This window comes from Cervus elaphus, chromosome 30 (genome assembly GCF_910594005.1).
Source record: "Cervus elaphus chromosome 30, mCerEla1.1, whole genome shotgun sequence".
In the NCBI taxonomy this organism is placed as follows: Eukaryota; Metazoa; Chordata; class Mammalia; order Artiodactyla; family Cervidae; genus Cervus; species Cervus elaphus.
Genome location: NC_057844.1, coordinates 5,978,914 through 5,995,540, shown reverse-complemented (window position 1 = coordinate 5,995,540; position 16,627 = coordinate 5,978,914). Strand labels below are relative to the sequence as shown.

The window sequence follows — 16,627 nt, the reverse complement described above, 5'->3', positions numbered from 1 at the left end:
GTTGTCTTTGCAACACCATGGACTGTAGCCCACCAGACTCCTCTGTCCATGGAATTTTCCAGGCAAGAATACTGAAATGGGTTGTCATTCCCTTCTCCAGGGGATCTCCTGACCCAGGGATCAAATCCAGTCTCTCACATCATGGACAATTCTTTACCATTTTGGCCATCAGGGAATCCCCTGTGGGCTTCATGTTTGCCATGTAATAATGTGATGCTTGTACACATTACAAAATCATCACCACAGTAAGTCCAGTCAGTCACCATATAGAGTTACAAAAGATTATCTTTTGGAGAAATATCTGTTTAGATCTTTGGCCCATTTTTTGATTGGGTCATTTATTTTTCTGGAATTGAATTGCAGGAATGGCTTGTATATTTTTGAGATTAATCCTTTGTCTGTTTCTTCATTTGCTATTATTTTCTCCCATTCTGAAGGCTGTCTTTTCACCTTGCTTATAGTTTCCTTTGTTGTGCAAAACCTTTTAAGTTTCATTAGGTCCCATTTGTTTATTTTTGCTTTTATTTCCAATATTCTAGGAGGTGGGTCATAGAGGATCCTGCTGTGATTTATGTCAGAGAGTGTTTTGCCTATGTTCTCCTCTAGGAATTTTATAGTTTCTGGTCTTACATTAAGATCTTTAATCTATTTTGAGTTTATTTTTGTGTATGGTGTTAGAAAGTGTTCTAGTTTCATTCTTTTACAAGTGGTTGGCCAGTTTTCCCAGCACCAATTGTTAAAGAGGTTGTCTTTTTTCCATTGTATATTCTTGCCTCCTTTGTCGAAGATAAAGTGTCCATAGGTACGTGGATTTATCTCTGGGCTTTCTATTTTGTTCCATTGATCTATGGCACTGACTTTGTGCCAGTACCATACTGTCTTGATGACTGTGGCTTTGTAGTAGAGCCTGAAGTCAGGCATGTTGATTCTTCCTTTTCTCCAAAGAAGACATACAGATGGCTAACAAACACATGAAAACATGCTCAACATCACTCATTATCAGAGAAATGCAAATCAAAACCACAATGAGGTACCATTACACGCCAGTTAGGATGGCTGCTATCCAAAAGTCTACAAGCAATAAATGCTGGAGAGGGTGTGGAGAAAAGGGAACCCTCTTACACTGTTGGTGGGAGTGCAAACTAGTACAGCCACTATGGAGAACAGTGTGGAGATTCCCTAAAACACTGTAACTAAAACTGCCATATGACCCAGCAATCCCACTCCTGGGCATACACACCAAGGAAACCAGATCTGAAAGAGACACGTGCACCCCAATGTTCATCACAGCACTGTTTATAATAGCCAGGACATGGAAGCAACCTAGATGCCCATCAGCAAATGAATGGATAAGGAAGCTGTGGTACATATACACCATGGAATATTACTCAGCCATTAAAAAGAATTCATTTGAATCAGTTCTAATGAGATGGATGAAATTGGAGCCCATTATACAGAGTGAAGTAAGCCAGAAAGATAAAGACCAATACAGTATACTAATGCATATATATGGAATTTAAAAAGATGGTAACGTTAACCCTATAAGCAAAACAGAAAAAGAGACACAGATGTATAGAACAGACTTTTGGACTCTGTGGGAGAAGGCGAGGGTGGGATGTTAAGAGAGAACAGCATTGAAACAAGTATACTATCAAGGGTGAAACAGATCACCAGCCCAGGTTGGATGCATGAGACTGGATACTCAGGGCAGGTGCACGGGGAAGACCCAGAGGGATGGGATGGAGAGGAAGGCAGGAGTGGGGATCGGGATGGGGAACACATGTAAATCCATGCCTGATTCATGTCAATGTATGGCAAAAACCACTACAATATTGTAAAGTAATTAGCCTCCAATGAATAAAAATAAATGGAAAAAAAAAAGATTATTTTTTTTTAAAGAGAGAATATAGTTCTCTCTCTTTCTCTCTATAAGAGAAACTCCTTGGAAGAAAAGTTATGACCAACCTAGACAACATATTAAAAAGCAGAGACATTACTTTGCCAACAAAGGTCCATCTAGTCAAGGCTATCGTTTTTCCAGTGGTCATGGATGGATGTGAGAGCTGGACTATAAAGAAGGCTCAGTGCTGAAAAACTGATGCTTTTGAAAAAACTGTGGTGTTGGAGAAGACTCTTGAGAGTCCCTTGGACTGCAAGGAGATCCAACCAGTCCATCCTAAAGGAAATCAGTCCTGGGTGTTCATTGGAAGGACTGATGTTGAAGCTGAAACTCCAATACTTCGGCCACCTGATGCGAAGAGCTGACTCATTGGAAAAGACCCTGATGCTGGAAAAGATTGAGGGCAGGAGAAGGAGACAAGAAAGGATGAGATAGTTGAATGGCATCACCGACTCGATGGACATGGGTTTGTGTGAACTCCAGGAGTTGATGATGGACAGGGAGGCCTTGTGTGCTGCAGTTCATGGGGTCACAAAGAGTCGAGCACGACTGAGTGACTGAACTGAACTGAATTGAAAAAATACTACAAATAACAAATTCTGAAGCGATGTGGAGAAAACAGAGCCCTCTTACAGCCACTATAGAGAACAGTACTGAGATTCCTCATAAAACTAAAAATAAAACTACCACAGGACCCAGCATCCCACTCCTAGGCATGTACTCCAAAAAACCTCTAATTCAAAAAGATACATACATCTGTATGTTCATAACAGCACTAATTACAATAGCCAAGACATAGAAACAACCTACATGTCAACTAATAGATGAATGGATATAGAAGTCGTGGTACATATATACAATGGAAAGGATGCTACCCAACCATGAAAAGAGCAAAATATGCAGTGATATGGATGAATCTAGAGATTATCATACCAAGTAAGTCAGAGTGGCAAAAAACCTGCTTGCAATGCCAGAGACATAATGAGATGCAGGTTCAGTCCCTGAGTCAGGAAGATCCCCTGGAGAAGGCCTGGCAACCCACTCCAGTATTCTTGCCTGGAGAATCTCACAGAGAGAGGATCTTGGAGGGCTACGGTCCACAGAATCACAGAGAGAACTATATTCAGTATCCCATGGTTACATCATAATGGAAAACAATATTAAAAAAGGAATATGTACAGAAAAGTGATTCAGTTATATGGGTGTATATATGTATACACACACATACACACACAACACACATATATATGAAATTATAGATAGCACCATATATCAACTATGTTATTTGCTGAGTCATATCTGACTCTTTGTGACCTCATGTACTATGAACCCACCAGGATCCTCTTTCTATTGAATTCTCTAGGCAGGAATACTGGAGTGGGTAGCCATTCCCTTCCTCAGGGGATCTTCCTGACCCAGGTTTCAAATCCAGCTCTCCTACATTGCAGGCAGATTCTTTATTGTTTGAGTCACATACTTCAATTAAAAAAAAAAAAGGTTCCTTGGCAAATATATGTATATAAGATATCTATTCTGACAATATTGGCCCTTTGTTGATATGTTTTATACACTTATTTTCAGTGAAAAGGCTAAAAGTATAGGTTATTTTTTCATCAAACTTCTATTTTTTAAAAAAAATTTCCACTTGTTTGTTTCTTCTTTGTTTCTTTTTTCTCCTTTCTTGACTTTTATTAGATTATATTAATACTTTATCTCCTCTACAGTTTTTATCAGGAATTTTCTTTAATTAGTTTCTCTAAGATTTCTAATTTGTGCATTTTTAATTTATCATAGTCTACATTCAAAAGATATTATACACTGTTGTGTAAAATCCTCAGAAACAAACAAACAAACAAACAAACAAAAATGCACTACTAATTTTCCTATTAATCCTTTCTATTATTTAAGATTTTTAGATTTATTAGGGTATAGATTTCATCATACATTCCTATTGTTTTTCCTTTAAAAGTCAATTATTCTTTTAAAAAAACACATATTTGCCAACTTCAGGTATTTTATTCCTTGTGTAGATCTGTGGGATTTTTGTTGTTTTCGTTGTTATGCTTTTTTTTTCATTTCTTTTTTATAGGATTGAAGTATTTTCCTTCACATTTCTTGTGAAAATTTTACTGTGATTTAAAAAAAAAAAATTCTCATTCTGCCAAGGCTATCTTTGATTAGCCTTCATTTTTTACAGTGTTTTTAGTATAAGTGATGGTTTCTTTCATATGAAGGTATTTTCTTGATATACAATTCTAAGTTGTTTTCTTTCCAACATTTTAAAATGTTATTTCATTGTCTTCTAACACACATTGTTTCTGAAGAGGTAGTGATAATTTTACCTTTGTTTATCTGTATGCAATTTTACTTTTCCTTTTTCTGGATTTTTTTTTTTTTTTTACATTTTAAAAATTATTTCTGGTTTACAGAGATTACTTTTGTGGAATGGCTTGTCATAGTTTCTTCTGTACTTATTCTCCTTAAGTATTGTTGAGACTCTTTGATTTATGTAGTACTAATCTTCATCTAGTCTGAAATATTTTATTTATTACATTTTAAAATTTTCTCACACACACCCCGTTTCCTTTGGGCTCTGATTTACTGGATAAAGTTTTATAGACCACTAAGTCTTTGCTCATTTATTTTCAGCTTTCTTTCTCTCTGTACTTTAGCCGGAAGAGTTTCTGTTGCTATGGTTTTAAATTTATTGATCTTTTCTATTCAGTGCCTATTTGTATAGAAGTTCATTAATATAGGATATTTTAATTTTTATCTATAGATATTCAAATCAGTTTTTTTATATTTCCATTTTTTCTCTTATGTCTGTTTTTATAGGTTCTTAAATACATTTAATATTTTTATTTTTATTTTTGACTGAGCTGGGTCTTCATTGCTTTGCATGGTCCCTCTCTAGTTGCAGCTAGTGGCGGCTACTCTTCATTGTGGCACACAGGCTGCTCATTGCAGTGGCTTCTCTTGCTGTGGAGCACAGCCTCTGGGCACTCAGGCTTCAGCAGGTGTAGCAGGTTCAGCGGCACATGGGCTCAATAGTTACAGCGCTCAGGTTCAGTTGCTCCATGGCATGTGGAATCTTCCTGAACCAGGATTGACTCATGTCCCCTGCACTGGTGGGTGGATTCTTATCCACTGCACCACCAGGGAAGTTGCTCAAATATATTTATAATAGCTCTTCCAGTAAGTTTGTGTGCTAATCCCATCATTTCTAACATTTTTTTAAGGTACACTTTTATAAAGATGTTTTTCTCTTGATTTCAGGTCTGTTTCCCTTACCCCTTTACATATCTATTAATTGCTGTTTGGGTGGTAGATACTGTGCTTATGGTTTTGATTCCATGTTTTCTTTAAAGGTATGAGTTTTCTCTGGATGACAGTTACTTATCTTGATTAGACTGATTCTTTGGAGGTTTCTTTTAAACCCTTTGTTAAGAGACCATCTTTGTTAAGAAACACTCTGGTGGTTTCTCATCTAGATAGGGCTTGTTTCTCCTTATAAACTGTGCTTATGGTTTTGATTCCATGTTTTCTTTAAAGGTATGAGTTTTCTCTGGATGACAGTTACTTATCTTGATTAGACTGATTCTTTGGAGGTTTCTTTTAAACCCTTTGTTAAGAGACCATCTTTGTTAAGAAACACTCTGGTGGTTTCTCATCTAGATAGGGCTTGTTTCTCCTTATAAACTGTGGCCTTTTCAGGATCACCATTGAATATTTTTTGTTCCCCTCTGAGGCTTGTTGGAACTCATATATCTCTTTGGTGACAGTTCTAGAAATTGTATGGTTTATAATAGATCCACTGTTCTTCCATTACCTGGCAATTATTCTTTGGCTGGCCTAAGGAATATCAGTCTACATAAATGAAATTTATTAGTCAGTCAAATGGAGAAGGCAATGGCACCCCACTCCAGTACTCTTTTGCCTGGAAAATTCCATGGATGGAGGAGCATGGTAGGCTTCAGTCCATGGTGTCGCTAAGAGTCGGACACCACTGAGCGACTTCAGTTTTACTTTTCACTTTCCTGCATTGCAGAAGGAAATGGCAACCCACTCCAGTGTTCTTGCCTGGAGAATCCCAGGGATGGGGGAGCCTGGTGGGCTGACGTCTATGGGGTCACACAGTCAGACACGACTGAAGCGATTTAGCAGCAGCAGCAGCAGTCAGTCAAAACTCAAGTGTACCTCTATGCCTGTGTTTAGAGCTCTTTTTCTTATAGTATTATTATCTAAGGACTCATCCCCACTCCCTCAAAATTCTAAACATGTCAGCTTTTCCAAGTTGAATCTTACATCTTAGAGCTTTGCTCTGGATAGTCCATCCAGTAAGAAAGCAAAAGCAACTGTAAACTGATGTCTTTTTGTTTTAATTTGCTTCTTTGAAATTATGTTCAGTCTCTATATGCTTCGGAGATATACTTTAGCTGGGTATTTAATTTTGGATATTGGCTTATTTTTTAACAGCAATCTAAGTTTGTCAGTTTTCTTTTGTTTAATATAACCTCTGTGAAAAAGTCAGCTATCAGTTATTTTTGTTTTTGCTTTTTTTTTTTTAAATTCCTTTGAAGTTATTGTGTTTTCTTTTTTCTTTGGCTACTTTCAAGATTTTCTCCCTATTCTTGATTTCTTTTTCTTTCTTTTTTTTTTTTTTTTCGAACATGAAGATTTTGAGGTTTATCAAGCATCTTCATCTGTACATTGATGGCTTTCTCTTCAGAAACTATTTTCTGATATCTCCTGAAAAAATGTTCCCCTTTTTTTTTCTCTGTATTAGCCACTCCCATTGCACAAACAATAAGAATCTCTCAACATGTCATCTTTCCACTTCAGTGCATATGCAGTTCCATGTGCTTATCTTAACGTAAAGTCAATTTTAGTTCTTAATTTCAGTTACAGTGTTTTTTTCAAGTTTAGAATTTCCACTTAATTATTTCTCATGGATTTCATATCTTTAGTAAAATCCTTTGCATTTTAATTTATTTTCTTTAATTTATTAGTTATTTCTAAATCTATATCCTATAGCTTCATTATCATGAACATCTCTGTAAAAGAGTTCTCTTTTACCTCTGAATTTTCAATCATTGCTCCTATCTCCAAGCTCCCCTGTTAATATTTGATTGAGATCTAGGTATTCATTAAAATAATTTTGGAGACATATCCATTCTTCGGCAAATTTTAAGCCTACTTCTGTAAGACTATGATGAGTTCTGTGTTCACCATTTTGTTCTCTTAGCTACTGTTTTCTGCTTTCTTATCCTCTCACATATTTAGCGTAGGAACCAACAAATACATTCAGGAGAAAAGCAATAAATAATATAAAACTCAAATCAATATGCTCCGTTTCTTTCTGAGACCTTTAATTCTTTGCATCCTTAATTCCTAGAAATTTTGGCTGCTTTACAATGCTGTTTGAAGAATAATTTTGTGATAGATCTAGCATTTACAGTCATTTTTTATTAGGATGATTTTTTTGATGAATGAGCTCCCATATCCAGAAGTAGAAGTAAATGACCTCTTGACTGTATTACTAGGTAACATATCCTCCCAGTGCAAATCCATTATCATTGTCCTTAATGTATGCTTCATTCAAAAGATGAATTATTAAAATGCTGGTCTCTAAATTGACAAATATAACATTTAATCTATCATGAGTTGGAGACAGAAGGATGACCCACAAATTAGAATGTTGAGGTTGTTATGAGAAAACACCAAATTTGTGGTCATGAAATTGCTTTCTTCTCTTGGATGATTACTACTGCTTCTAAATCTTAAAAGGTCTAGTTTTCAAGCTAAGTTTTCTGCAACAAATTTTATAATGAATCTATTTCCATCTTTAAAGTTGTACATGTAATGTGTAAACATTTTCATAATGGAGTACACTTATATAACTTATGAACAAAAATATCTTCTTGTAACCTCATGGAGGTTTGAGTAGAAAAACATTTTAAAAATGCTGTAAAACATAACCTAAAAAATGTTGTGAACTCAAGACTTTATTTTCAGGAACTAATTTCTACTAAATTTTATTCACCTGGAAGAAAGCCAAAGGCTTTAACCTTATCTAGGGAGACATTAAATTAAAATAGTGATATATTGTACACATCACAATTAGGAATTTTGTTCTATGCTGACAACACCACACATGTCTTTCATTCTTGACTAGCTTCAACTATAAATTAGATTCATGTAAGTGGAAATTAGATTCATGTAAGTGGGAATCCATATTCTTGTAGAAACCTTGTGGAAACCCATATTCTTTCAAAAACCTTCAAGTCCATAAAATAATATTTTAATTAAGTAGTTTTATGGATCAGTTGGAGAAATATTTTAGGCTCTAAGTAAGATGCTAAATTCACTTTCTGAACTGGCATATACTCTCAATTTTTATTTACTTGAATTGTCAGAACTATTGAGAAAATGAAGGATTATTAAAGGACTCCTATTAATTCAGCCTGATTACCATTGAATCTTATAATCAGCTTCATATTTTAGCATGAATAACATGCAATTTTGCAGCTTGGGAAACAACATTTGGTTTTTACATCTTTATCAACATCAATCCAAGGCTGCTAGTTACTTATTAAGCAGCACAATTTGGTTTAAATTCAGCTCATCAAATATGAGTTTCTCATCTCTCTGTTTGACATAATTTGACTTTCTGGAAAAAAAAAAAAAAGCACACTCATGTTGGTGTCTGATACATTAACAAAGAAATCAAGCAACTATAATTTACTATAGGTTTTGCAATCATAGATGTCCAAAAATTCTGCAATTTCTACTTTGAAATACTAAAGTCCACCTGCACTTATATTAGGAAGTCAATATTTATGTATTTCCACTATGGCAGATAACAGATTTAATATTTCTATACATCTTTAGGAAGAAGTTAGAAAGTCTGGTTTTCCATACATGGCAATCATCTTCTTTAACTGGCAGCATTTGTGACAGAATAAACTCCATTAACTTGTTCTATTAGTGCTCTGTGCAGTCAGCAAGACCAGAGCTGCATAAAATGATGAAATGAGGAACAGACTTCCTCAGAGCCCTGTCGAGTGCTTTCTGCAACCCAGAATATATAATTACTGCTCACATATACAGGCAGAATTTAGTATTCTGTTGCTCAGGCAATCCCTGGAAATCTAAGAAGGTTCTTAATGAGGGGGATGAAAATAAAATTTTTTTCTCTCTGGGCATAGAGATCCATTTATTATACTTTTATTACAGACCTATTATATTAAAAAATAAAACTGTAGAGTAAAACCGAATTTTTTTTTTTTCCCCCATTGGTTAATATGATGACCAAACAACTTGGCACATTCTAAAAATCTTCAAATAGAAGAGATTTTCTGACCAGATGCTTCTCCAAAACCAATTCATTACTAGTGCACAGCAGAATACAAGGTGAGCCAAAAGCAGAGGAAATGGGAACTAATGAAGCCAGCAGACCAAAGGATACTTGACCAAATATAAATAAATAGAAGACAGGTATTACACCATTAAAAATAATCCCAGTTAAGTGTTTTAAAACAGGTATCTTGCTCTGCAGATGGCACAACTGTTAGTACTTATCTGAACAGAGATATTGTCTTCTGGAATAACGTGCAAGAAGGAACATCAGTCACTTCAGAAATATAAATAGGGTTTTTCTTCCTCTCTGCCTCCATTTTCTGCTGTCTGCCTTTCCCTCCACAACACTCCCCTGCCTTGCCCATTTGAAATGAAAGCTACCTTCAGAGCTGACTAGCTGCATGGACCTGCCAATATAAACCGTGAGTACATTACATTTTAGTCTAACAAAATATAGGAAGCATGAAGCTAAGCAATCACAAAGGAAATAATTGAAAGGAAGAGCCAGAACTGATGCAGAATGAGGAGAAGCATGAAAAAAAAAATCAACATTAAAATCAAATCCAAGTCACTTTTTGCTAGCAAGAATGAGTCTATGATTTGCAGATTGAATATAACTAAGAAGGAAGGTATTTTTCATAACAATGACTTATGTATTCCACCTTTTGTAGGAAAAGAATTCTTTTTATATGACAGCAGTATCTTTCCTTGCTCTTAAATTTAAAGGTCTTTTTGCATTTCCATTATAAGTCCTTAGATTGAGTGTTTTGTAACTTGGCCACAAAAATTCACTGCAGATAGAAATTTTAAATTCAAGATATTATTCTTGTGGTGGATTTTCTATGCTATTAGCATTTTTCATGTGTCCATTTGTGAGCTAATAGAACTACATAGCTTGTATAAATTGTCTAGTTATAGGGAACTGTTAATGCAACCCTAATTCAGAGTCTTTTTTTCTGAAATAAAATTAAAATTTAAATGAGGTAATACTTTCTTCTGAATTGGTAATTTCAGATTTGTAGCATGCATGTTTTCAGCAAATAATATTGATTTGAATTTGTTAGATAAGCTGCATAAATCATGCAATCAGAGTAAAGTAATAGAAGTTATTCTTGGTTCCACAGAATCACTGAAAATTAGAATAGTAAAGAAATTAAAAGTCACTTAATTTTGTGGGGTTATAATAATTACTCCAAGCAACAAGTAATGTGTATGGACCTACTGTGGAACATGGTAATAAATATTTTGTTAAATTTTGCTCAGAAATTATAGTGTTTGTCCATAAGCAATGGATAAAGGCCATTGCTTCCTTAGGGTAAATTCAAATGTATAAGTGTGTCTAATCTGATTTCCACTTGACTTCAGAGGAATGCCAAAAAGAGAGTATATTGTATTTACATATTGCTATTCAATATCAGGGCTTTCCTGGTGGCTCAGACAGTAAAGAATCTGCCGGCAGTGCAGGAGATCTGAGTTCCATACCTGGGTTGAGAAGATCACCTGGAGAAGTGAATAGCAACCCACTCCAGTTTCTTGCCTGGAGAAGTCAATGGACAGAGGAGCCTAGCGAGCTACAGTCCACGGAGTGGCAGAGTTGGACACGACTGAGGGACTAGAGCTATCACTTTCATTCAGTATCATGCTCTAAACCATCCCGCATATCCCCCCACCCCCGGCCCCCGTAAGATTGCTCTTGGAAATTTGTTTAGAAACAATGATAAAAACTATGGCCTAAAATAAGTTGTGTTTGATTAATGATGTCTATCTCTATTCATGTATGTTACAAGGGCATTAAGCAAGGTATCAAACTTGAGTTTTAACCAGCATATTCTGTTAACAAATATAGAGCATTGAAGAGGCAACATAAATACCATTTTGTAGACAACTCAAATAACTCTTTGCATAGGCTATTTGTGTTATGTGTTGAGAGAAAGCAACACACAAATGATAATTAGAAATAAAAATAAACAAGATTTGATAAATAAGAAGGAAGTACAGACAACTTAGATCAAGAAGATGAGAAAATATAATCAGTTTATTTGAAATCATTAGGAATTTGAAACAGTCTGGAGATACCCAAGGTTTTGCATATCTTTACTTTTAACATTTTTAATACAGTAGTCTGATGTTAGCTATTCATAATAGTTGAAGCCATAAAAAGAGAATGAGGGAAGTATTAGAAACCTGAAGCATGCCAACCTACAACTTTGTAAGTTGTGGATTGAGAAAGAGGATCCCATGAAAGACACTAAGAGTCAGAAACAGAACAAGGTAAGTTTTATGTTACAAATACCTGAAGTGGAGAAAAATAAAAAGAAAGATCAAGACCTTAAAGTACAGGATAAATAGATAAGAAGACAAATGCCAAAAAAGTTTACTTGCTTTGATAGAGATCAAGAAAAAAAGAGATCAAGAGCAAAGATGGTTCAGTGAAATGGCTGAAGTAGAGTCATAATTACCACAAGTTGAAGATCGAATGGGAGGTGAGCAAATACAGCTTGAAGTGCCGTGGGAACAGGCACATCAACTCTATCTTGCTTTTCATAGTATTGCCAGCTGTAGCACAGAGCCTGACATCAGAAAGGTTTCAATACTAGTGTGCTAACAGATAGACAGAGATAGACTGATTCATCACTGTTCTTTTCAGAAATAAAACTGAAAGGGAAGAAGATGAGTTGAGCTAAAGCCACAGGGGAATGCTGTATTTAGAAATTTTATTTTCTTGTACTTCTGTGTAGAAATTGAAAAGTTCTCAGCATTAGGGAATGAAAGTTTGAGTATGTAAGAACTGGTGGGGAGCTAAGTTATGAAGGGGCTTCCCAAGTGGCACTAATGGTAAAGAATCTGCCTGCAATGTAGGAGGCCCAGGTTTGATCCCTGGGTTGGGAAGATCCCCTGGAGGAGGACATGGCAACCCCCTCCAGTATTCTCGTCTGGAGAATCCCATGGACAGAGGAGCCTGGTGGACTACAGTCCATAGTGTTGCAGAGTCAGATATGACTGAGCACACACTACTACTACTCCTGCTAAGTTAGGAAACAAGGTCTAAGACATTGAGCAAGTATAAGATGAAGATTAAGAGTGTGGCAGTCTTAGCCTTTAATACTGGAGGGCAAGAATTGTGGTTGAGTATGAAATATGTAAGAGCCTAAGTGGGAAATTTCCAAAGTACTACCTAGGTATAGCATAGATTTTTATATTTATCAATATAGAAGAAGGCAAAGTAATACTAGAAGGCAAGTAGAAGGCAGGAAGGTGGCTAAAGATTGTAAGAAAAATTATGAAATTTCAGAAAGGAGATTGTTTTTAACAGCAAGCAAAAAAAAAAAAAGAGAGAGTATTGAGTAGTGACACTAAAGTTTAACTTGAATTTAACATCATCCTTTTATAAGATATTTACAAAGTTAAGAAATTTCTAAGATTAGATATGTGAGGTAAAGTTAAATGAAAAAGAAGATAATTCTAAGTTTAGGTATTTTGAGTAAGCAAATTAAAAACAAATGTTTAAAGTAACAGAGCAGTTCCAAAGACCTTATTCTGTGGTGCTTAAAATAGAGAAATAAAGCCAGAAGGTCTTTGACCTTGTGGTAAGGGAAAGATAAAAACCTTAAGAGTTTTAGAAGGCTACAAACCAAGTGTCAATGACCTGAGAGCATGAGATGGAAGGGATATTAGTATTTTACATGTATGAGATAGAAAGATATTGGCCCTCAGGATATGGCTATGAAAAGTCAGGGGCTACAAGGATGAAAATTCTGGAATTGAATGGATCAAATTACTTTTTTTTTTTTCATTGAAGTATAGTTGATTTACAAAATTGCATTATTTACATGTGCACAACAAAGTTATTCATATATATTTTTTCTAATTGTTTTCCATTATAGGTTATTATAAGATATTAAATATAGTTCCCTGTGCTATAGTAGGACTTCCCAGGTGATGTAGTGGTTAAGAATCCACCTGCCAATGCAGGAGTTACAAGACATGTGGGTTTAATCCCTGGGTTGGGAACATCCCCCGGAAGTAGGAAATGCCAACCTGCTACAGTGTTCTTGCCTGGAAAATTCCACAGACAGAGGAACCTGGTGGGTTATAGTCCATGGGGTCTCAAAGAGTCAGACACAACTGAATGACTGAGCACATGTACTATAGTAAATATTTGCTTAGGATCAAAGTACTTTCTAAGCTAATATGTAAGAGAGATCCTCCACATAGGTTATTAAATGGACCAAATGTTGGCACATATCTTGAAATAGAAAAGACATTAATAAGCTAGATGCAAAATATGCAAGGAAACAGCCCTTCCTGGCTAGCCCAATTTTCATAGGGCAGGCTCAGTGGGGAGGAGACAAAATATATAAAAACAGGAAGCTAAGGTAGACTGAGGTCTCTTTGGGATCAGCCCACCCTCATGCCTCTATGGTGTGCTATCCTTTCTTTGCCAAATAAACCTCTGAGCTGTAACAGATCTGTAATACTGGTCCGCCCTTTCAAAACTTTGCTGTGGCAAGACAGAACGGAGAAAATTACACACACTCCTGACACGAGCGTCAGGGTCTTTTCCAAGGAGTCAGTTCTTCACATCAAGTGGCCAAAGTATCGGAGCTTCAGCTTCAGCATCAGTGCTTCAAGTGCATACTCAGGACTGATTTCCTTTAGGATTTACTGATCTGATTTCCTTGTTGTCCAAGGACTCTCTCAAGAGTCTTCTCCAATGCCATAATTCAAAAGCACCAATTTTTGGTGCTATTTTCTTTATGGTCCAACTCTCATATCCATATGTGACTACTGGAAAAACCATAGCTTTAACTATACTGACCTTTGTCAGCAAAATAATGTCTCAGTTAAAGACATTAAAGTATAGCTGGCAGTGTAATCTAAGAGCTTGAGATTCAGACAGTGGTATAACTGAGAATACAACTCAAGGAATAGGACAGATACTGAAAAGAAAAACTCTACTTATCCTAAAAGAGTCATTTGCCTTGAGGATAAGACAAACTGCACAAAAACTAAATGTAACTTCCTTACAATTAAATTTCAATTTGTATTTGCTTACTTTTCATTCAAAATTTTAATGTATACATTTTGTATAAGCCCATGGGTTATTTACCATGGATGTCTAGATGATTAAGAAATGTCTATATAATTGAGGAGTTAGCAAAATACTAGAAACTCATAGTTTATCAGATCTCATAAATGGAAAAGTGTTTATTCATATGTTAATTAATAAACAAAAAATCTATTATTATCTTTACCCATAATTTGCAGTAACTGTTTACTTAGAATCTGCTAATGGCAGTCATTGCTTTATGAAGTGGGATCAAACCTTCTTTCTCTTAAAAGGGGATAATAACTTATTTGTAAGTAAAATGAAAGAGTAATATGACATGTCATGTAAATGATAAAGATAACATGTGTTTCAGGAGCTTGCAAAGGGGAATTGAACCATGTTATCTCATTTCCTATAAGCTTTTAAGAGTGCTTTCTTAATAATCACCTTTCACTTATTGTTTTGATAAAAAGGAAAGTTAAATACATTCTAGAGGGATTTTTATAAAATGTCTGAGGACAACCTAGAGGGTATTATAGAAAGCAGATCATTCTCTGAAGTTTCTCATTCCCTGCTGAATTTGCCCAAGGGAGTAAAGATAATTATGATGATGAGATGTATCATTATTATTGTAATTTATTGAGTGTTAATGGTACAGTCAACACAGTAGTAAATAACAAAAATGAAATGATCATTCCAGCTTCAGGACAGAGGCACAGCATAAACACAGATATAGAAAGGCAGGGCAAGCCCAACACTCAAAGGCGTTTTGGAAAAACTAAGCATAGAATAAATCATTTAAGCTGACCTAATAAGTATGTGGGAGAAGGCAATGGCACCCCACTCCAGTACTCTTGCCTGGCAAATCCCATGGCTGGAGGAGCCTGGTAGGCTGCCGTCCATGGGGTGGCTAAGAATCAGACACGACTGAGCGACTTCACTTTCACTTTTCACTTTCATGCATTGGAGAAGGAAATGGCAACCCCCTCCAGTGTTCTTGCCTGGAGAATCCCAGGGATGGGGGAGCCTGGTGGGCTGCCGTCTGTGGGGTCGCACAGAGTCGGACATGACCGAAGTGACTTAGCTTAGCATGGCAACAAGTATGTGAGACTTAAGAGAAAACACAGGGAAAGATTAGTGGTTAATGAAAAAATAGATAGCACTTCAATATTGTGAAATAGTATTAGGTCAAATCAACCGGACTTTGGAATACTGTCATAATTTCAAATATGCAGTTCATTCTCATATAAGATCTCACATCATGCATCCTAGGCTTTGATTTGAAATTTATGGTTACCACTATGAAAATGAGCCATATTACATATTAAACAACTCAGAAGTCCTCAGTGAGGTTGCAGGAAACTTTTAACAATAAGTTAATAATATGGAAGAGGTGGGACATATGAGTGCTATGAAAACAAGAGGACTTAACCAAGTCTCGAAGGGCTGCAGAGATATGGTGTTGTAAACCTGACTTGTAGACTGGGGTAGAAAGAAGAAACCTGCCCAGAGAGAAAGAGAATGAAAAATAGAAAAAGAGTGGAAAAAAAGGTAGCAAAAGTAGTGAGAATGGAGAGTGGGAACTACCTGGTATATAAAGGCTTTTTTCACTTTTGTCTCAGTCTTCTTCTGAGGATTTGAAAAATTCTATCTTTATCTTGATTAGATAGCCTAGTACCTTATGACAAATTCATTTTGTTTGTTTACGGATTCTATTAAGGTATAAGCAAAGAAACTTCTTCCTTGGTAATGTTGATATCCACTGATAACCAGAAAGCAGTTAATGTCTGCAAAATTCATAATATTCAAGAAAGGAAAATGATAGTAAGTGTGGTGCAGTGAGCAAGGATAGTGACCTATTAAAGCAGTCTAAAAAAATAGTTAATATTATAAGTTGTTGCATTTTAAAATGTGAGATGCCATTAAGAATATGAGCATAAAAAGAAAATAAAGAAAGAGGACTTCCCTGGTAGCTCAGATGGTAAAGCGTCTGCCTACAATGCAGGAGACCCAGGTTCGATCCCTGTGTTGGGAAGATCTTCTGGAGAAGGAAATGACAACCATTTATGGGAATATGAGCATAGTACTCATCTAATTCTACCATGAAAGTAATTGGGTCAGTTCCTTGAATTTTAGTAGATGGGGGTATTGCATAGCAAAATGTTAGTATAATTTTTAATGTATTACTTTGGGAGCAGCAGAAATTAAATGACAAAAATCTTTAAAAAATGTGATAGATATGAAAACCTGGGATAATTTTTCATACTTTTTTTTGAGAATTTACTGTTTCTACCTAATCTCTGTGTGTATAAAACTGA

The 16,627-nt window shown here is 35.7% G+C and overlaps 1 non-coding gene across 1 annotated transcript; it reads left to right on the top strand.

The window, feature by feature from the left end:
* The first annotated feature begins 16,272 nt into the window (after positions 1-16,272).
* Positions 16,273-16,345, top strand: TRNAC-ACA. Its single transcript has one exon. It is a non-coding gene; the product is annotated as a tRNA-Cys (tRNA).
* The last annotated feature ends 282 nt before the right edge of the window (positions 16,346-16,627 follow it).